General features: G+C 47.0%; 1 long non-coding RNA gene across 1 annotated transcript; it reads left to right on the plus strand.

The window, feature by feature from the left end:
- The first annotated feature begins 5,966 nt into the window (after positions 1-5,966).
- LOC135914636 (uncharacterized) lies at positions 5,967-18,016 on the plus strand. The gene is made up of 4 exons (XR_010568359.2): positions 5,967-6,099; positions 9,126-9,196; positions 16,106-16,263; positions 16,657-18,016. It is a non-coding gene; the product is annotated as an uncharacterized lncRNA (long non-coding RNA).
- Positions 18,017-23,545: the final 5,529 nt, after the last annotated feature.

Below are 23,545 nucleotides of genomic sequence, written 5' to 3' on the forward strand. Positions count from 1 at the left end.
ACATGACAATTGATGATGATGGTTCCTTGTACAATAGAACAAGCCCAACATGACGATGTTTGCAAGGCAGCACTTCGATTTCCATGAAAAGACCTCAACTGATATGACATTGCTGAATAGTAAAGACAACATAGATAATAACATTGATAACAAGCAATACACATGTGGATTATTTTAGCATTTTAAAAAGGCGTTTGATTCCTTCGAGCATTCTATTTTGTTTCGTAAGCTTCCTCATTAAGGTATCCGACGCATGGCTCTAAATGTGATGCATAGTTATAATGACAAGGCATTATATGACTCATGAGCTGGAAAATGCGGCGCAGTTGTCGGCGTTGGCGTGACCACCGATGGTTCAAAAGGCTACGAAGCCTTGTCCTTAGGTCGTAGTCGAACACACCACGTCTTGTGTTAACTAAGGTGAAATTAATTAAGGCAAAACTAATTAAGCTATAGGTAATGAAGATAAAGGTAATTATGACATTCGAACCCACCACCTTTGGTGGGAGTCGCACCGACGACCCTTGGTGTTAATTAATGCGAAGCTTATTAGGTCCCAGGTAATAGGGATAAAGTGAATTTAGACACAGTAACCCACGACCTTTGGCGGGAGCGGCACCCTCGATCTTTGGTGTTAAGTAAGGCGAATTAAGGCACAGGTAATCAAGATAGAGTTATTAGGACACTCAAGCCAAGGACCTTTGGTGAGAGTCGAACACACGACCTTTGTTGTTAATTAAAGCAAAGGCAATTAAGAGAAGTAAATTCACAGAAGAATAAAAATGGGTTACATTGCATACGGCAGACATTGCCAGCTCCTGACTGGAAGCTTACCATTATCATTGAAAAGGAAGGTGTACAATCAGTGCATTTTACTTGTGCTGACATATGGGGCAGAGACTTTGAGATTTAGAAAGAAGCTTCAGAACAAGTTAAGGACCGCACAAAGAGCTATGGAATGAAGAATGCTAGGTATAACGTTAAGAGACAGAAAGAGAGCTGTTTGGATTAGAGAGCAAACGGGTATAGGCAATATTCTAATTAAAATGAAGGGAAAAGGATGGAGTTGGGCAGGTCATGTAGTGCGCCGGTTCAATAACTATTGGCCTATTAGGAATACAGAATGGGTACCAAGAGAAGGGAAACGCAATCGAGGACGACAAAAGACTAGGTGGAGCGATGAAATTAGGAAATTCGCCGGCGCTAGTTGGAATCGGTTGGCGGAGGGCAGGGGTAATTGGAGATCACAGGGAGAGGCTTTCGTCCTGCAGTGGACATAAAACAGGCTGATAATGATGATGATGATGATGATGAAATAACTCACTTGAACCCACGACCTTTCGTTTTCATCACTTTAAGTTCATTAAGGTACAGTTAATGATGCTTGGGGCAATTGAGACACTCAAACTCACGACCTTTGGTTAGAGTGTAACCCTCGACCGTTAGTGGGAGTCAAACCAAGAACCTTTGGTGTTAATCAGGCCGAAGTTAAATTAAGACGCCTAAAAGAGCATCGCTATAGCACGGTGGTTGCAATGATTTCGCCTTCATCCACGTAGGGGCCACTAGGTGGATTTCTGCACCAGATTATCCGGCCAACTCACAGCTACCAACATTCCATTGCCTTCGAGTAGCTGTCCGCCACCACGTGATCACCGGATGGCCTACCATTCTCAATCCACGAACTCAAGGCACCATGAGCTTTGTGTAGCCGCACATCAGCGCCAGGACCTGACGGAATTTCCTACCGAGGTCTGTGTCACCTGGGGCAGCGAGCTAGAGGAGTTCTCCTTGAGGTGTACAATTAACCTTGAAGAGATGGCACACTACCAACAACCTGGAAGACAAGTCGGCTTGTTCCACTGCTGAACCCTGGCAAGTCGCCATTGGGACTCTCATCATATCGCCCGATTGCTTTGGCGAGCTGTGTGGGTAAAGTAATAGATAGGATGGTCCCAGGACGCCTGGAGTGGTACTTGGAGTACCGCAACACCCACCCAGATGCCATGGCGGGCTTCCGACACGGTCGATCATCGATCGATAACGTGGTCGACCTGGTCACCTGGTCATCTGGTCACCTGGTCACCGACCGCCTGTGTTGTCTTTATGCCTCTTCCTTTTGTGAGTGTTCAATTGCGGCAAAATACATGTCTTTTAGCAACCACCAACTAGGCCAACAAGCAGTTCTGTTGAAACATATTCAACATGAGAAATGCCGTAAGCATCTCTGCGCTTCTTTATTCCTCGACGTTAAAGGGGCGTATGACAAGGTTACGCATGAAGCCATCCTCTCTGCTTTCGCAGAGGTAGGAGTGGGTGGTGTGATGTTTCAATGGATACGAAGCTATCTACCCATGAGATAATTTTTGTAAGCACCGGTGAAGGTCATACTTGACTACATTATAGCTACCTCGGCGTCCTCCAGGCTGGTGTACTCCGCCCTGTGTTATTTAATCTAACACTAATTGCTCTCCTTGAGCTCGTGCCAACTACAGTCAGGCTATCAATGTACGCGGATGACATCTGCATATGGACGTCTGCAGTAACACGCCTACAGTTGCGAGCGAGAATTCAGAGAGCTGCCACACAAACCGTGTTCTACCTCCGTAATCGAGGCCTGGAAATTTCCTCCGAGAAATGCGCACTAGTGCCATTTATGCGCAAACCCATGGCAAACTACAGCGTAATGATAAATGGCCAAATAATAATATGGGTCCGATCGTACAAGTTTTTAGGTGTGATAATCGACAGGGACTTGTCATGGAGCCAACACGTATCCATCATACGTGAAAAAACGGTTGACAGGCATCTGTCAGCTGTTCAAGTTTTTCGCTCGCAAAACCTGGGGAATGTCGCAAAGTGCCATGTTGCAACTGTACAGGGTGCTTTTTCTAGGATTTCTGCGATACAGCTTGCCAGCAATAATCAACACAGGTAAAACAAATCTACGCACAATACAAAGTCTTCAGGGTCAGGTGCTCCGGATCTGTCTAGGCCTGCCTCAGAGTGCTTCAACAGTGGCTACGATAGCAATCCCTGGAGACCACCTTGTCACGACGCACCTTCAAATTCAAGTACTCAGGACCCATATAAGGCATCTGGCCAGGACTCCTCGTCACCACTTGGTCTTCCTGACAGCGGACAGACCACATACATCTTTCAGCCAAACGATAACCGCATAGGATGAATCATTGCCAGCTTGTTTCACTCCGGCTGCGATACCTTCGATTCCTCCATGGTGCCTCGCTCAGCCAAAAATCAACCTCACAATACCTGGTACCTCGAAAAAAGCTTATCTATCATCGCCAACTCTTAGACAGCTCACGCTACTATATTTGTACGAGAAGTACCGTGACTCTACGCATATTTAAACTGATGGATCTGTCCTTCCAAGCAGCTCCGCGGCGGCAATCGTCATACCAGCGAAAGCTACAACAATCAAATTTAAGACGACCCACGCGACGAAATCGACGGCAGCTGAGCTCGCAGCGCTCTTTACTGCCCTTCATCACATTGGTGATGAACCACCACACAAGTGGAGAATATTCTGCGATTCGAAGGCGGCACTGCAGTCTCTACTGTCACCTCTACGACGCGGACCGCACGAACAACTAATATTCCAGATTACAGAGACGTTACAACATATAAGTGATGCAGGCCATGAAATAACCTTTCAGCGGATTCCAAGTCACTGAGGGATTATCGGCAATGAACGGGCGGATCACGCTGCCCGGTCAGCCTATACTGAGGAGCGCCACGTCCCAATTCCTCTTTCTAGAACTGACGCAGCACGGAAGCTCCGCCTACTTGCTCGGCAGCGCACCGCGTCGCAATGGAATGAGCCGCATTTAAGAAATACGCGACTGTACTCACTTGATCCCACACTAAGTCTTCGAGCGCCATCACAGCTTCGCCGTAGATACGCCACGCTTTTATACCGACTTTGGTTGGGCGTTGCCTTTACAAAAGCCTATGCATTCCGCATAGGGATGACGGACAGCCCAACCTGTGACCCCTGCGGCCATGAAAAATCAATTGGCCATATTTTGTGCGCCTGCCCGCAGTACAGTCGACAGAGGGCATGCCTTCGCCACGAACTTGACCAAATGGACGACCAACCGCTATCCGAAAAAAGAATTCTACAACATCGAAAGGACCTACCGTTAACAGAAGGCCGTACAAGCGCTATTGCGCTTTTTGTGATCTACCGGCCTGTGTGAACGACTTTAACTGGAACGCCTTTTGTGTGTGTGTCTCCATGTGTGCGTGTTTTTTTTCCCTTTTTTAGCGTTTTCCTCTCTGACATCTTTCTAACCCCTATCCCCCATCCCCAGTGTAGGGTAGCGAACCGGATACTCATATCTGGTTATCCTCCCTGCCTTTCCCCTTCATTCTCTCTCTTCAATAATTTTATCTGGAATGCGCAGTTCACTTGTCTAAAGGGCTATAATTCCTAATGTTGAGGACTAAATTTGGAACACAGAAACTTGCTTACCTAATGCAGGATTTCCTAAACAAATGTCGGGAAATTGCTAATATGATTCATCAATGCAGGTCGGTTTATGGACTCCAAGAAACGGTTAAGGATTTCTTTTGGTGCAGTGTGATTTTCTACTGTGGTCGTGTTAGTGTTTTCTATATCTTTATATTTATTGTAGGAGGTCTTACATAATTTACCGATGTTCTTTATGGGAATTATTCTTAATTGTATCGCATTACTGCATATATTGCATCTATGCATGGTACTCAAGTAATAGGTTCTTGTATACATATATATTTTAGTTGCGACTTGTACTGACTTTTACTTTCTTCATGTTTCTGTGTTCTTTCGCTGTTTTCTTGTTGCGTTCCGCCTCTGACCAAAGCACGGATGGTGGAAGCTTCGTCAGGCTGTCGCATCTTCTTTTAGCGCCGTCCTCCCAATATGTGTCTAAATAAATCTGAAGAAATAGAAATAAAATTATGATGAAGGAACAACAAAAAACATGTAAACAAAAATGTTTGGTGGCTGGGCTTAATTGGCACGGAAAACACGTCTATACGGAGCCTTATTCTCGAAACCCGATGAAAAGCATGGACAAAAAGGCCACCCAATTACACAGAGAGCCGTTGGAGTACAAAAGCAAACACAATGACGAATAAATTCAATGCGTCACGAATAAATTTCTCTTTCGTCACCGGTGACAGCGGGGAGGGACGCCATTACCCGCTGAATTTCTTATATAGCACACCACAGAGGGTGCTGTGGTAAAGAGAAGCTTTTCTTACAAATAACCCCCGGGTGAAGGTCTGAGCTGGTGCGAGGGCAAACAAAAGGAGACAAACGCAATGTTTCACATAAACACAGGCACGCTCGCAAAGGCAGCGCCGACTGCCTCGGTGTCATTATACATAAATAAAGAAGGCCTGGGGCGGTTTCAGGTATTATGGAAATTGCCTGCGGCGAACGTTATACTGAAGAATAATAAGAACAAATCAACAACACCGAAAAAAGAATAAAAAAACTAGGAGTATTCCCGAGAGAGACAGATGGCGCTGGAGCATGGAGGAGCGACACGCCGGTGTGCTTTCAAAGCTGCTATCGGCGCTGAAGCAACCAGCACTGCCACGGGCACTTGGTTACCAGCAAGCCGAGAGCAAGACGCCTTGCGAATGCCGAGTCTGGCAGCGCAGAAGCAAGAAGCGAGAAGCAGAAGCGTGTTTGCTTATTGCCATGACTCGAAATTGCTGGCTGTAGCTTCTGCCGGCAGCTGCGGCACTTTATGCACGCGCCTTGAACCATGATGTTTTCTTTCGTGAAGAGGGACGGCTCGACTCCCCTCGTTATCACGTAGCGTTTCTCAGTGTGCGAGCGCGTCTGCTTGCACTTCTGCATGCGTGCCTGCGTATTCGTGATTTTATGTGTTTGTACGTCCATTAGGTGCTTGTGTGCAGAAGAGAGGCACTCGTAGCTCTTGCATGCTAACGAACCGTGGATGACCGGCCGTGGCGGCTCATAAGCTAAGACACTCGGCTGCTGGGTGAGTGTTCGCGCGTTTAATTTGTCGCTGTTATGACGGAGTTCGCACTTGTGAGGGTTGCCAGATAATACGCCACGCAGTAAGTTTTTTTTTTTATGCACGTGCGCTGAACTGATATATATGTATGAGTTTGCTTGGTTTTCCGTCGCCATCCTAATTGCGATCCTTTACAGTGTTATGCCGTCATTAAATTCGACGTCACCTGTTAGGTTTCTGAAATAGCTTTCCGCATGACGTCTTATTTTTGTGTCAGTAAAAATAACGATTCAACAGATAATTAGTCAGGTTGCGATATCCGTTATCCACAAATGATTACGCTGACCTCCTTGATAAAGAATCGTTCCATCCTACTATCGTGGTAAACAAAAAAGCATTGTAAGGAGGTCACGGCTGCTGTAACGAAGTTGAGACACGAAAAAAAGGTCAGCCTCGAAAATGGGAGTGAAATAGAAGAAATTTGTTTTGTTAAGATTGATTGAGGCAGTAAATAAAGGCAACAGAGAGCTTTATCTCGTCTTCGAAACACTGCTTCGAAATTCAGAAAGACGGAAATGTATCCGTGGTGACGGGCTTCTGAAATGAGACTATTTGTAAGCCCACGGTTTTCTTTTTCAGCCGATTCGCCAGAGTGAACTACGCTATCCTTGCTGTCCTCTCCACGCCTTTCCCGCATGATTGGGCTCGGAAAAGATTTTCGCCAGCAAATACTTCGTTTTTTTTCGTGAGCCATTTTGAAGATGATTTTTGCTGTGCATGTAGTCGAGGAAAGTAGAAATATTGGACTATGTAGACAGCAAGCTTAAAAGAGCATTTGAATGCTGTCAAAGAACTATGCATGAACTTGAGTTGAAACATGTGACGCTTAAGTTTAAGTCCGCCTAAAAATATTTGGTGCTCCTTTAGTTCGAAACGACGACGGGGTGTCCCTTATCTAAACCTAGCATGGAAACATTTGCCTGAGCGAAGCAACACCTACAAAAAAAGTGTAACGTTTTCCAGTTTGTATGCTTTGTTCTCGATTCGTGTTTTCGTATTAGAATATTCCCTTTAAAAGTGCGCTGGTTATGTACAGTTGTTTTTGTCCTGTGATCGTATTTCCCAGCAACAAGTTGTGGCAGTGTGGAACAGTGTTGGATGCTATTTCGCCGAATGTAGCGGAGCTATCCAAGCACAATAATTTGCAGTCTATATACAGAGAGGCAAGTTGCCCTTGTAACAGGTGGACTGGGCAGCAGCAACATTTTATGTCCCTTTCTTTGTGAACATTTATCGGCAGTGGTACTCTATATTACTTGTATGTTTTGTTAATGCTTCATATTCGTGATCATCTATGCATTGCGGCATGGAATATTTTCAACTAAGATATAGTTCATTATTTTACTATGGTGGAGGCTATTACGTTTCAGATAGCATTGGTATACAGAAGTACGAGGTAAGAAGAAATGTGTAAATTCCAGAATGCCAAGAACGAAAAGGATATAAACTATGGTCGGACAAGCTGCACTATGCAATATAGAAAGTCCGGAATAGGTAGAGATGCGCTTCAAGCTGCGACGTTGTTGAAGATGTAGAGGCACGCATATTTTAAAAATTTATTGCTGTACTAACATTTTCCAAACTGTTATGAATCTGTGCGGAATATGTTTGCTGATGTGTCAAGCAGTAGGCGACATTATTCACTATGAAAAACCCACCCTAAATATTCACATAAACGAATTGTATTTCAGATTTTTTTCTGATTTTTAAAAGTGCCTAGTAAAAATGTTTAGCCGACAGCCACAATTCTTGGACTCTTTGGCATTCCTGTATCAGCCATGCCTGTTCTTTATCGAAATTGGTAAATGCGCAATGTGCAACTAAACTCGGACAGGGAGTCTGAGTTGTCACAAGATCGGACGACGTTAAGTGGCAAGAGGCATGATATGAATCAAGAACACAGCAGGCGACGAACGTATTAAAAATTGTGACCTGCTGCTTTCCCAATCGAAAGCTAATGTGGCAAAAAATCTATACAATGCTTCCTTTTTTATTTAGACCTTACTGATTTTCTAACATGCATGCCAGATAATACATTCGTTGATTTGAAGATCTAATAAGAATGCACCTACAATGGGAATTCAAGGCAATTTTCTGCAACAAATTTTTTTGCAATATGTTCTGTTTATTAAGTCCCATTCCTTCTCATACTCCTGGAACGAAATCCTCAGCAAGCAATTCCTAAACAAATGCTGAATACTGAGGGACACACCTTTTCCCGTGGCCTGTAGTCCTCAATTTAACAAGTATGTCTCTAGCTGAGAAACACCGATGCCAACGGCAATTGGTGTTCCTTCGCTGTGGATGAAAAAAGCACTTGCACTGGCACCTTTCTTGAGTGTTCGTGCCCCAAATTCTTACTTGTTTGTTCTGGCATGCATGTGTCAGGTGTGATAAAGACTGGGCTATCATTGATGGCTTTCCGCGTATCCTTTAAGCAGGGCCGCATGAAGATCGTCAATGGCGGTGTGGAGTGCAATAATGCGCCAGGCCTGGTAAAACTGTACAATTCGGAGCAATTTTTTGAAGTTTTAGCCTTCTACCTAACCATCTAGAAGATCATATCAAACATCTCTCCAAGCTACGATGTTGGGATTTCATAATTTTTTTTTTCTTTTTCTTCTCTCGTTCTCTTTTTATCTCATTCAGGGATGCGGTCTGAGTGCGGTGTAAGCACGGCACGCCTGCATTCTGGCTGTAGTGCCGGAACATTCTGTGAAAAAAAAAAAACTATTTCGTTGCCATGCTCATCCCTAAAACAATTATGACCACCTGTGCCGTTCCTCGTGACCATTTAGAGTAAAATTACAGACTAGCGCAGCATAGCTAATGGCAAAATATATTTACCTGTCCTGCCGCACAGATATTTCTGCGAAACTGTTTCGCTAATTAACCAGCTCTATCGTGCGTGGGTAGATTAGTATGTAATGCAGTCTTCATGCCAAGTTCGGCCGGCATGGCAGCCGACGACATTTTTACTGTTCAACACATCTATAATACACATTAGGCATCGCACAGCTATCCTTACCGAGCAGCCACCACAGCGCATCATGTACTATTACATTACAGAGGTCCCACGGTGGCGAAAGTGAGACTCGGATGTTAGCCTTCCAAGCACGGCGAGATAAAATGTATACTCAGTAAGTATGAGCTGCTATTATTCCGCTAATGCTCCTATGAGGTTGTCGTTGATGCGCAACACGTAGTTCGGAAGATCTGTGGAGAGCGCACGTAAGAAAAGCTTTTTCGTCCGGTCCAGCGAATTCCACAGACGTTCGCTTTCGAGAGAATCTGCCCACTTAACAGGTATCAAAAACTAGTTGTTTTCAAGTGGCTGCTATGCAAGGAACCTATTGAAGCACAAAACGGCACTGAAGTGCACAAGCTGCGTCATAACAAACTCTATGGCTAGCTAGATGGCTAGATTCCTAGCGCATTGAATGTGTTATCAGCAACAGCAGCAGCCCTTCAGAGTGAACAGTGCCATCTTCTCGCAAACAAATTATTGTTTGTGTTGTGTTGTTCTTGCTGGTCTGCTGCCAAAAGACATGGCTTCCTTGCGTTGCTCACCATGTGCCCTTCGCAGGTTAAGGATTTGCTTGTTGTAGCGTTCAAAAAGATGTAGATAGGCAACGACTTTCGGAAATTGAGCAGCGAACAAAACGTAGCACAGACTGTCAAACGCCAGTGTTGCCTTATGGCCCAGTGCACCGTTCGCCTTTTGTACATGCGCATTGATGCTGGTGCATTACTTGGTTCTGAAGGACGACCTACTACGCAAGTACGGCCTTTCGTTAAACTCAAACGATTATGTAATGTTCTGTTACCTGAATGAACTAGAGGAGCAGGCGGTGCATGGAAAGAAGCTGTGGTGTGTCAAGTGCGCGAATGCCGTGTAAGCGGCATGGCTCAGCCCTGCGACGACGACGACGAGACGCTGCAGTGGTTACAGAAGCGAGCCGAAGAAATAATTCGAAGACGACAACAATAACGGTCGCCCGAGGCGCGAAATCAAAACACGAAGCTCGCCAATGAGTCCCCCACGCGCCCATGCTGAAGGAGAAAGAAAGAAGAAAAATCTGCGGCAGAACCCTTCTCACGATAACTGTCGACGTTTTGAAGCAGCAACAACACAAGAACAAGGACTGTCAACGGTAATGCGGTAACGTTGAATATAATGGCACAATGCATTGCCACCCCCAAAACGAGTTATGTATAATGCGTCTACTGCAGCGTGATTCCTCTTTCGCGCTACCTTCAAGATCCCTCGGCGCCATCTAGGGGCACCGCCACAAAGCTTGCGCGCGGGCTCCAAAATGCTTGGCGCGCCGGTGCGTGCCAACACTCACTAAAATGTCATGCGTCAGCCGGGCTCCTCTCTCTTTGTTAAAGCCCCTTAAACTTCGTAAAGTAGTGCCACGCTTTGACGATTGCTGCCTCCTCCTCGCGCGCTCTGACCGAGGCCGACACCGCGTCGCTATTGGCCTAATAGCATCACGTGGGCCCTCGCGCCGTGCATCAGCGCCATTTTTGCTCGAGAAGCGTCTACGGAATGGCGAGGAGCGCATGTTGGCGCCGTTGCTACGCTCGAGCAGTGTAGGAGGCGCCACGGTCGAGGAGGGAGCGTGAAAAAGAGGAGACACGAGGAGGAGGGAAGGTGGAGGAGGAGAGTGGCACTACTTTACGAAGTTTAAGGGGCTTTACTCTTTGTGGACGCGCTGCACCATCTAGTGACACTGCCGAGAAGATCGCGCGTGGCCTCCGTGAAGAGATGCGTGGTGCGCCGATGCCTGCGAACGCAGAGAACTGCCCCCTCGCTTGCCTCACACTCAGTGGCACAAACTCGATGAGCCAAGTTGTCGACAGGGTCATTGAAAAGCGGAAGATACGCAGTGCATTTATGGCGTATATAGCTCGCTAAAGCTTTGGAGTGGAAGGCGTTGATTGAACGCATCACACACCCAGTGCATTTGCGGCGGAGCCCACTAATGCGCCGGGTTACTTTCCTTGAGGAACCACTGTGACGTGGGTTTGATTCCACTTAGCATCGGATAAATTTTAGGGTTCCTCTTCGTTATGCTAGGGGAGCGATCCCAGAGGCGCATACAGAGTTACTCAAGTTGGCGTCAAAGACATTCATCGTAGAGCGGTGCACAACTATTGTGGCACATATTCAGTGACCGGAGCTCGCGTTTAAGGGGCTCATTGAAGTCTAAGACAGCCGCACTAGCACAACACTGGTACTCTTAAGTGCTTGTCGAAGAGCTTCTTCGAGCAGCGGAGCCTTCCCAGTCCTGCATCTACAATTACCCACATCAGCGTGAAACAAGTTTTTTCCAAGACAGGCTCTAATATAAAAATGGGCGCATCAAAATATGATTTGTTGGTATTTTTATAGTTATTCTTCTGCTGGCCTAAATTCGTGTTTCTAACTTCTCATCATTTTATTTATTCAAAGAGCTTTATCGTGCGCATGTCCAAGGTGTAGCTTCTGGTTCGTCCATATAGCCATCAAACATCCGTGTTAAAAGAAATAAACAGGGCAAAGCAGGTACGTTACCCTTACGGGGGTTAGCTGCCCGGCACGGGGGAGAGGGGATTAGGCATTAAAAAAAGAAAGCAGATGGCGTAGTGAGAGAGAGCTCACTAGCACCGTAGTAGGCGTAGGATGTCTACGAACAACATTTCAAGTCTGTCGAAATAAAAAGAAAGTGATAAGAGCAATTTCTGGGTGAATGATGGACCAGGCCAAGCACCCAGAATATTTGACCTTGTAAATGATACACCAACCAGTTTGCTGGTTGCGATCCGAAGATGCTGGACGTCAAAGTTGGGTGTGCTATTGCAGAGGAGGCGCTCTGTGGTCGCCTAATTGGTGCAGTGGTCGCATAAGGGATATTCAGACATTCCAATTAGAAATGAGCATGAGTTTGTGAAAGCTACACCCAGTTGTGGCCAGCACAATAGTGTAATGTAGTACCGGGAGACGTCTGATGGCAATCGCAGTGGCTGTCATGGATGTAGCATGCACAAACGGCAGTTGCAATATTCTGTTGTCTTCAAAGAGTCAGCATGATATCCCTAAAAATCCGTTGAATTCGCCTGGCTGCATCTCTCCTCAAGAGGCGTATGAGCATTCTCTAGACGTTGTGCTGGCCCGATCTAGCACCTTCATCAGCAAGATAATTCCTGGAAATGCCGCAATGACGAGGTAGCCAATGGAAAGTGTTATTTTATTTGTGTGGAAAAGAAGGACAGTGATGTGGGAGCTTCACCCCTTATTGCAGTAATTAAGGCACACGCAATTTTTCCCTTCAGGGAATGCAGACAAGCCAACCGAACAGTTACTTTACCCTCCCTGCCTTTCATCTTTTGCTTTCTCTCTCTCTCTCTCGTACCATGCGGCTTGAGATGAATCAGGGACGTCTCAAAGACAAGTACGGAACCTTTAGGTGATAACAGCAGCTTTAATAGCATAAATTTGCTTACTCAAGATAAAAATAAATGCGCAAATCCTATGATAAGGAGAAAACCATTACGAATTAAAAGAATTTGAAAAAGAATAATTCAGTACCCTGGGAAGCAAGACGAAGAGCTGCTAGATACACGAAAGGTTATTCGTGAAAACCACAGCACACTTGTTTAGCGCTACGCGGATACCCTGGTGATTTAAGAAGGATGTATTGGGCCTCTTCTTGAAGTTTCGCAAGGACGCGTATTTTTTTCAGCAAGTGTAATGACGTTTATCACTATTCCGTAAACGTCACCACTCACTTTATGTAGAAGGACTGCTCACTTGCTTTGTGCTAGACTTGGGGCACACCTTACCTCTGTTTCGTGTAGTTTCTTGCTCTTCTCTCTTTGTAGCTTTACTTACAAGGGACCAGTTGATCATACATTTAACTGTGCGTAACACTTAACGCCACATTTTTAACCTTCATAACGAAAGTAAGAAAGTTAACATAAAACAGCCGCAATAAAAACGTTTGAATTGCAATTAGTAACGTTGTATACGAGGTAAGAGCATCCCCCTAAAATTACTTTTTCAACTTTTTACACCCCGATTAATTTTGGCTACTTCTTTAAAGTAAGCTCAAACACGCATAATGCTTATATGTCCGCACATTTTGGCATCGGACAAAGCTGGACGTGGCAGGTGATACGGTTCGCGTCTTAATGTATTCGTAAAACATTCGGCGTTGTATAGATGGTGACTTCAAATTATACACCTGAACGGATACCGCCACACGAGTTTTTTTAATTGTCCACCTTCGTTAGAAGCACCATATGCAAAACGTTGATTTCTGAGTTACGGATGGCGACACACTGACAGGTTTCAGCTAAGTGAGCACTCATGAGGTCAGCATCGTCATTTCTCTCGCTAAAGCGTCTCGTTTGGATTAATCCACTCGAATTCGATATGCCCAAATTCAATGGCGACAACAGCCTAGAAGAGAATAAAATCAGACTATATGGCGGAGAGCTTGCTACAACGCCTCTCTAAGGGTGTATTCGCGTGTAGTCGACATCATTACTCTCCTATACATGCAGTGAAGCGTGCGCACTTATGTATAGTGCGACATACAAAGTGGAGTACAATAGATTCGATTGCTGATAAGTGCTCTTAAGTAGAAAATGTTATTTCAGTAAAACCCTCTTAATAGAGCCAATTATTCTAGGAAATATGAATCATTTACAAAATGCCAAAAGCTTGAAGTCGAGGTAAGTCGCCATATGGAACAAATGAGCCATCGTAAATAGAGATTTTGCATTTGAAGAAGGCGCATGTAGCACTCAACAGCCGTCATTTTGCGAGTAACTGACTGGGAAATGATGAAATAGTGGGCGTGGGCTGCGAGCGTATTATTATTAAGTTGTGCATTGAATAGCACACTAGCAGTGAGAAGATGGAGATGGTAGACATCCGCATCTCTGGAAGTCTACTATGTCCATCTTCTTACTGCAGGCAGGATCTCGCGTGTTAATACCGTTTAGGGTATATGGAAATAGCAATTACTCAGTCGCCCATATTTTTTTGCTTCAAGTTTTTTTCGCAAGAAAAGAAAGATGCGCGCAAAGCTGCTAGCACTGCGTTAGTTTTCACAAGTACAAAAGGCGTCAAAATCAGTGCGGTCAGCAGACAACTCGCTAATCTGAAAAGAAGAAAGAAAATACGGATGCATTATGCTAAAAAAATAGACTCTTGAATAACCCACCCCGTGTTACGCCTCAACACCTCGATGAACACTCCTTCGATGTTTTCCACGGGGTAGTTCTTTCATCAGCGCACGTCCAGACGACGCCGGGGCCCGAAATAGGCTGTGACGCGCAAACAGACGAGCTCGCTTCGAGGCGACAACAACCGCGAAGATCACTCCACCTGAACCAGACCCTGACAAGCTGAACTAATTGATGAAAGCGGCCAACGCCTAAGGCTGCCGTGGCAACCACGTCGACCTCAGTTTCCCAGCTTGCTGCACGCTTGCGCCACAACTGGGGGCAACAGTGACACATAGAGGTGGAGATTGGCGGAACGATGCGACTTCCTGGGAGCGATATTGCGACTGTTTCGACAATCCGCTTTCTTTCGCAGCGCGATGGCGCATGCGCTCTGACGTATTGCGGATTAGTCGCGAAACATTAGGAAAGTGTCGCGAGCGAATCCGCGTGGCCCCAACTCGAGAGAAAGCCCCCGAAAAAAAAATAAAAGCGCTCTGGCGCTCGCTGAACACTTGTTACTCCAATGGTAGCTCTGCGTCGGTGTGGTACCGAAAACGTGCGTAGCAAGAGTGAAACTGCACTTTAAAACACAACGCGCCCAGAGCTCAGTTGACCGGACTGAACCGTGGGCCATGTAGTTGCCACCTTTTACTGATGGCTAACAAATTAGACGAAAGCCCTTACGCTACACTGGGGCGACACTTAAAAACATCAATTTGCTGATGAAGTCGTCTTGCAGCGTTGGCCCTCGCTTGCTGGTGGTGACAGCGCATGTCTGATTTTACTGGGTGGATACCAGATCGACAAGATGTTCACGCTGATGGTTCGCCCAATATTCAGCACACTACGTCGCTGAGAGCATTCCATCATACCAGGCCGACAACGACGCATCCGACGAGTGCGAGTTCTACCGTGGCGAACTAACTTGTCGACGGCACTGACAAAATCAACGTGGCGACCATCGTTAGACCGAACCCCGCGTGATCGTCCGTCGAACCGTTAACACGAAAGCCACAACGCCTTCGCTTGTATACATAGTTCATGATGGTCTGATTTTCCCTTTATTCATAGTTCATATCACTCAAAATGAGTCAAACATACCTACGAAGTTGAAGGATACAAACATCAACCCTCTCAAACCACGCACGTAAAATTTGTCTCAACGTTAATCCTGTTCAGCGAATCATACGCCTGGCACCGTCGAGTTCGTGCACCCACTAGTGGTGGACTTGAACTGGAATGTAAGCATTTAGGATGAAGGAAACTGCTCTTACAGTTCAGTTCTGGCTTTAGCGATTTCAAACTAACTGCTGTTTACTTCGCCCGGCGTGTACAGAGTAAGCGGCAAGCGGCTACACAGCGCAGTACCAAGATATGTATGTCACCGTAGCCGCAGGCAGCCGATCGCATTTTCTGCGTAGATGAGTGGGTCTGTACATGTTGTTATGCTGATGCTTTTCTCAATTCCAGAGATTCACTGTTTCCCTCTGCGTCAAACTTTAAACAAGAGACGGTGCATTTGGTATAGCAGCATAAACAACCGTCTCGCTCAGTTATACCGACGTTGTCAGCGATGACGTCCGAGTTTCTGCGAGGACAACAATGCCTATTCGCAATTTGCGTCGCCTATAGGTGGCGCGCAAGAGACTCAATATGGCACCCACAGATTGTGTGAACACATGATTGTGAACACATGTGCGTCCTTCATCTCAGCTCGGCTTAGGGCTTAGGGCTTCAGGATGGCTCTGCCTTTTTCACAATCACTGTCGCTGAGTGACATCATGCGGACATAGAAGTATCAGAAACGCGGATACGGTGCCTCATTGCAGGGGAAGAAGTCACGAATGCCAGGCGCATTATTTGTTGTGGCATGAAGGCCTGCAGCACATCGTCTGTCGCTGTGCAACGGCTTTGCCTGCAGATGTCACATGTCCCGCAGAAGCCGCACGGGCTGGAATTCATTTGTGGCCGGGAACGTTCCGTCAAGGTACGTTAGCATGCATTTTACCTTTTATTCGTGCCAATCGCGACGACCCGCAAAGCCTATCTTTCACGCACTGCCGTCTCGAGACAAACTTCAATTTTACTGCTCTGTGATGTTCTCGAGCTCCTTTGACGTGTTGAGTTATGAGTAGATATTTATATTCGATAATTAGAGGAAGGATATCAGTAAGGTTATCACAACTGTCATTTTCCAGACGTCTTTGCAGTACTTCGCTATGCTAGCGCATGCAGATGTAAAAAAAGCCATGCTGGTTGTTTTATTTTTCACTGGTGCAGTTGTATTATCGTTCGAGTGGGGAGTAGTCACGACAAGCTTCTTGCGGTCACGTCGCGAATTCAATGTCTGTGTTTTATGTTCTCCCAATCTTGTTTTCAGGGCCACTGTAGCTGCAATGCTTGGTCGCGTGTTGCCGCACGGGGTGCTGCCCAGAATGGAAACACGTGCGTTTCTGGCGAGACAACGGCGATCACACTGCGGGCTTCTGCCGGTGAAACACGGTCAAACACTGCGCCCGCCTATCTACTGTAGCATTCATCTGAAGCTGCTGCAACTTGTGCGTAGATCGAGCTTGGCCGCGTGGCGGAGCACGGAATGCAGCGAGAAGGAAAACATGCGCTTCTGGCGAAGCGAAACACCGTGGCAACCACACACTTTGAGTTGATGCAGGCGAAACCTAAGCAAATGCTTCCGACGCTCCCCTACGTACGGCATATACACGGGATCAAAGCCACGCCATTGTTCGCACTGCTGCCAATACACTGTCGCAAGCTCTATTTTTCGAACGCATCGACTCTCCGTAGAAAAACAAATAAAATAATCTAGATAAGCAAAGAACTTTCGTTTTCTTAACTGCGTGGCTCCAGAAGAAGTCACTGCTGATGAAATGCGCACTGCATTTTCATCGGTCGTGTGACTGGCTTGCCGATTTGGCAACTTGACAACCCAGACTTTCTTCTTTGTCGCATCTTAAGGGGGACGAGTCCAGGCTCACTTCACTTGCCACAGCTCCGTTGGTGGATTACGGCACACAGCATATACGATCTTGCACAAACGATGCGTAAGAACAAATAAAGCCTACTGGCCTCCGCGAAGAAAGCAAGCAAATGCGCTAACGCCACGCCGCCTACGGTTACTCGAATACTCTTGTAAAAAAAATTCGCCGATGGCCGCTGGGCGGCCGGAAAGTCTACGGAACTTACGAATTATCTGGGCGCAGTTTTCTGTAATATCGTTTTATAGCAAGCAAGAACTTTATGACTAACTTAAAGAAGAGCGAGAATCAGTAATAAATTAACCGCCCGTAATTTATGCATCTGTTCCGCAGCTGCCGTTGTTAAAGTGGTTAGGCCGCTAATATTGACACGTCTCGGGATGAAACTACACGGCTCATATGCGCAGATAGATATGTCCTATATGTATATGCACAGATATGTATATGCATATCGTTATTTCCTGTCTGCGGTGCACATTTTCCTCAATATTTGACGCTAGCAACAATCTGTGACCCTAAATTTTGACGTGAGCAAGCGCACCGCTTTGGTAAATCCGACGCGGAAGGCTGCGCTCGAAGACTTACACCGACACTTACACTGACTTACACTTAATGACACTGACTTACACTGACTCACGCAGTAGTCGGCGAGCATGGCATGGCTTCCGGGAATGACATGCTGCCATGGAGAAGCCATTAATAATTACTTGCGATCCACAGAACACACAACCAACGTGCACTCAACATCGGTACCCAACGACGGCACCCTTCCAAAACGTTTCCAGTGGCGTGCGACAGAGAAAAGCTCAGGAAAATGAAAAAAAAGGCGGATTGTGATTTGCCGAGATGCAGTCATCAGATTCCCTAGTCTAGTCTCCTAGGGAAGACGACTGTTTAAAAAGCGGAGCCCTTTGGTACAGGGAGAGGGTGTGCTGACGACTTCAGATGTAAACTCGAACGCTTAATGTGCTCCTACATGGAGCGGGCTTCCGAATCTGGGGCCAGTGTACATAATGTGAAATAAACCCTTTTTTCTGTATTCCTCCTACCGGACGTGTTCTTCAATGGGCTTGGCAGATTCCTGGCCCTAGCTCCACCTCGACCAGAAACACTGCTCTTCAAATGATCACAACGCCGCACGTGACTACTTGCAACGCAACGCTTTGTTTTATTTTGTTGTTAGGTACACATCGTTGTATTACCGGCATGCTTTCCGGGGACCTGCCAGCGAAACACGATAACAGAGAACGTATAGTTCAAGCGCTTAGCGAAGACCTTGCCCAGTAGAGAGAGAAAAAGAGAGAGAGAGAGAGAGATACGACCGGACGATGGAGGATGTAGAGGCGCGTAATCAAACTGCATGTAGAAAAAGCTTTCGTGAGCCGAGGCTAAAAAATAACGTTAAAACAACAAAAAAGAGAGGTTAGATGGCGCTGGAGTCGTCAAGGGCGAGCCCGGCGACTGGGTTTTAAAGCCGCCGGCGGCGAAAACAAGCTGCGCTGCCGCTCCAGAGCGGGCATAGAAGACGTGCTGCCGAGAAAATGGAGCAAAAGGTAAAAAAAAGAAGAAATTGACTTAAAAGAGAACAAGAAAAAGGAAGAGGATCCTGCGCGAGCTGTGAGCTTGGAAGTGGAAAGAACTTCAGAAAGAGGACGTGCGCTTTTTGCGAGCGGAAATTGGCCCCTGGGTCCCAGCAGCTGCCGCGATACGTATGGCCCCGGTCTTTGTGCATGCACCAGGAGGCTCGCTGCTTTTAGGCACTGCGTTTTCTTATCAAGCTCTCTACGCTTGGGCAGGTTCGCTTGGCATTAACGTGAAACCTAAATTTCATCCATCGCATTTGTTCAGCATAGGTCGTGTTTTGGCTGATGAGAACAGAGTCGCCGCTGTGGTTCTTCGCCGAGGGTGGCGTTGTGGGCGTGTTTAAGAGGTATGCTAAATGTGATGATTTGGTCTTTGACACACATGGGTGACGGATGAATGCTGTCGGTGTTGCGCTAGACTTCACCCTAATTCAACAAGCGAATCCTTTAAGTGGCGGCCACGTTTTGATGAAGGGCAGAGGGAACATAAACAGCCCACGTGCATTATTACGCTATTCGCAGATAATTTCTAAATAAGCTGATTGCTTACTATAGAACGCTAACTTTGAAGAACTGACTGAAATATAGCCGGTATTTGTGGCTTGAGCGCAACGAAATGATGCTCACCCTCTCGCCCATAATAACCTTCCACTACGAAATAAATAAAAAATAATTATTGGCATTAGCTTCATTCAGTACTTAATGAACTACTTTTCTACCCAAATTATTCAGAAATAGCCCTTTCAAATACCGCTACTTTGGTTTCCAGTCTGGTAATTACCAAATTATTCCATACGTCAAATTTGCCATCGTCTTGGCTTTTATAAGCTTACAGGGTTGCCCCAGCCTTTCTGATTCGCTCAATGCGCCAAAATGGCGGTATTCTACACTATTGTGCAATCGGACACTCACTGAAATGACATCTTAGGTCAGTCTGAATGGCAGTAAAGCGCACACTCAATGAGCAAGTTACGTCGTCCGCGTGAGAATAAAGGTCTGCCTCACAAAGTTGTTTTCTACGCTGTAGTCACAGAGCTTCTTCCCTAAGCGCTGAGCCCTGGGGCCCAATACCTCCGCGAAATCCTTGAAGCCAAATGAAATACGTATGCAGAGCAGATGGGTGTCTGCTGTTCATTTAAGGCCACTGAGTTCCCGGCTGGGCGTAGGGGCGCACAAAATAATCTCTTTAATGCGACGCGTTTTATCTAACGAATCCTCGTTGATTTTGCAGACTCCTGCTATCTTGCCAAGTAGGCTCACATAGATAACATAGTAGAGAGAGAGAGAAAGCAAGGACAGGGAAGGCAGGGAAGTCAACCAGAAAAGCACCCGGTTTGCTACCCTACACTGTGGGTGGGAGAAAGGGAAATAGAAGGAGGAATAAAGAGAGAGAGTAAGCACTGAATGCGTGTGGGAGGGACACTATACACATGGACACCATACACGGTCTCTTAAGCAGGTGCACTTCAACTATCGCACTAGTGCATGAATCGCGTTTCGTGCCAGTGACGGGTGTGGCCACGGTCCGAGTATCTTTGACTCGGTGAACGCTCTTGAGTCCAGTCGGTGCAAAGTCGCCCGCAGAGAGAGGCGCTGTGCATCGTAGCGAGGGCAGCTACACAATAGGTGCTCGAACATCGCAGAATTTCGTGCGCAAGGGTATGTATGATATTTTGCATGGCACGCACTTCTCCGTAATCACGGACCATCATGCGCTCTGCTGGCTTTCATCACTCAAGGATCATGCCATCCAGCTTGGTCGCGGGTCTCTGCTGCTACAAGAATATTCCTATGCAGTAGTCTACTAATTGGGCTGCCTAAATCAAGGTGCAGACTCTTTATGATGATATCCAGTGGTTTACCCACCCGTTGGCTCTGTCACCGACGCTGACGTTTGCGTTTCGGCGGTTTCTGAACTGCTTCAAGTCGCCAACGAACCAACGCCGTGATGCCACCCTATGCGCAATCATTGATCGCTTGGAATCTTCGCCTTCCGATTCGTCCTTTCCCTTGGTTATTCTGCGAGAGGGTGCATTATACCCTCAGAACTTTCGCCCGGACGGGCCTGCTCTACTCCTCGTCATTCCTAAGCGCCTATTTTCTTTTGCTCTTTCTAATGCATTTCTTTTGCTCTTTATAGTATTGTTATTATTTGTAACGTATTGTAAGAGGACCTGCCGTGGTTGCTCAGTGGCTATGGTGTTGGGCTGCTGAGCACGAGGTCACGGGATCGTATCCCAGCCACGGCGGCCGCATTTCGATGGGGGCGAAATGCGAAAACACCCGTGTGCTTAGATTTAGGTGCACGTTAAAGAACCCCAGGTGGTCAAAATTTCCGGAGTCCTCCACTACGGCGTGCCTCATAATCAGAAAGTGGTTTTGGCACGTAAAACGCCAAATATTATTATTATTATTTTAAGAGGTCCCACTACGGTGTTTTATCGTGAGACATCCTTTAGCATTATATATGTGCCCACATATGTGTTGCGCTCTGAATGACCGCTATTCCTGAATGACCCAGGCGCGCTATCTTGATGTCATGGTAGAAGGGGTGGTTCGATGCCAATGGCATAAAATGCTCATAGTATTAAATGCTCCGTCTTAAATGCTCAACGCGATTATGGCTGGTGGCGTCGCAAAGGGCTCGCAATCACTTTTCATCACACATTATCGTATGATACACGCAGAAGCCCAAATTGCAGGAACCCGCACCAGACCAGGTCTACGCACACGTGTGACGAAAGGCGTCAGACGCATCTGTGCGCATCTGTCACGATCACGCGACGATAACGCTACAAAAGCATTCTGCGCTCTGTGCATTAGAGGGAATTTATTCAGGAGGCCCCATCCGAGAGCCCGGTGGCGATTCCCACGAATAAAGCTTTTTTCTTGCTTGAATGTCTCGGTCCCTGTTTCAGGCGTCGATGGTATCCGAGAGGCGTACCCGCTGTACTTTTCACGCTGATATATTTCATACGAATACTTCTATTATGGCTCGGCGAGCAATCTTTAAGAAATACCTTTTACCACCGACAAGTGACAACATGCAAAATGTCGCTTTTAATAAAGCCATCCGGAACTGACGTGTTATAATGATTCTTTTCGTAGCATTTGTCAGCCCCATATTAGCGTTATAAAACACCCTCGACGTGCGCTCGTGCGACGGGTGACCGAGCCGTGCAGCTGCTTTACGTGGAGCGTCTAAAGCACTTTATGTAATAGTGAAGAGAAGCCGTCATTGTCCCGAACTGAGTCGGGTGACATTTTCGACTGGGCGGGCACATGCGCACTTCGCTCTCTACCACTGCCCTGCTTGTTACGATGCCGTTGAAGCTTGCTACTGGAGCCCCAAGAAGGCAGGATGAAAGGAACACACGTTACACACGGATCAGGTTTCTTATTTTAGAGCGCAGCTCTTTGGCGTCCGTTCCTGGGTTTCGCGTGGTCGTCGGCGTTGTCGTCGGCCTCGTAACCAGCTCCGCCCCCCTTTCATCCCCCAGCGCTAGCAGCGACCGACTGATACCGCTGGATGCCGCTGACGCCGCTAGAGAGTCAAGATAACGTGACTGCATAGAACACCGTCGCCGCCATGCAGAAAGAGGAGGAAAGGGTCCCCCCCCCCTGTTCTTGTGTGGCGGATAGGGTGCTCTTCAGTTGCCGACGCGCCGGTTATTTCACGTAGGCCCCGGCACGTCGACGAATACGTGACCACCTTCCCATGGCTAGACCTGGTTCTTAGCGCTGCGGAAGCGAGGGTATCATATTGTTTGTGTCGGCATCGGCGGCGTTGTCCCTGAAACCAACTCCGCAGCTGGGGTTGACTCACTATCGGCGTCAGCGGCATCAGTCAGTCGCTGCTATCTCTTCCCTCCTCCCTTTATCGTGTTGTACGCTTGCTGCGCGCGCTTCTGCCCCCATCAATTGGCCGCTGGGTGTACACGCCGCCCCCCTCCCCCCTCTTCCTGCGAGTCTCCGGTTGTCAAAGCGCCGGCTCGAACTTAATTCCTTTCTTCGCTCCTCCTCCAATGCAACCTCTGTGCGGTGGCAATCAGAGAGCCAGATCGGTGGCGGCGGATCTGTATATGTGCACCGCCCGAGCCGAAATTGCGGCTGCCGTTCGACCTGTGCGGTGGCAATCAGAGAGCCAGATCGGTGGCGGCGGATCTGTATATGTGCACCGCCCGAGCCGAAATTGCCGCTGCCGTTCGCCACTGCGAAATTATCTGCCAGTTCTTTCTGAGCCATGGGCGAGACGACCGATGGAAGTCCTCCGTCTGCTGCTGCTGCTGCTGCTGCTGCTGCTGCTAAACGAGCTGCCACAGCAGAGACCACAAAGCTTCCTTCATGACTGTCAAGAACTGTTAGTGGAGTCTTTGTTAAAGGAATACGTGTGAAAAATAAAAAAAAAATTCTGTGATAGCGCATACATGTGTTGCTCGATTTCTTTGCCTCAACCTATCGAAAAGGTGAAACAGCTTATTTGCTGCGCTCAAATTTCGCATTAGGAAGTAACGTAATCGTCGGTAATTTTTTTGTCGCGCGTTCTCGAGGCTCAGTAGCGCGTGTCGAAAATAAATGTAGGGGCTTTTCGGGCCAATAAAGACACACCCAAATGGGGAACAATTTTCGTTCACGTGCGGTTTCTTAAGCTGCACCCGAAAATGGCATATACGAGTGCGTTCACATTTTG

This window comes from Dermacentor albipictus, chromosome 9 (assembly GCF_038994185.2).
Source record: "Dermacentor albipictus isolate Rhodes 1998 colony chromosome 9, USDA_Dalb.pri_finalv2, whole genome shotgun sequence".
Taxonomy (NCBI): domain Eukaryota; kingdom Metazoa; phylum Arthropoda; class Arachnida; order Ixodida; family Ixodidae; genus Dermacentor; species Dermacentor albipictus.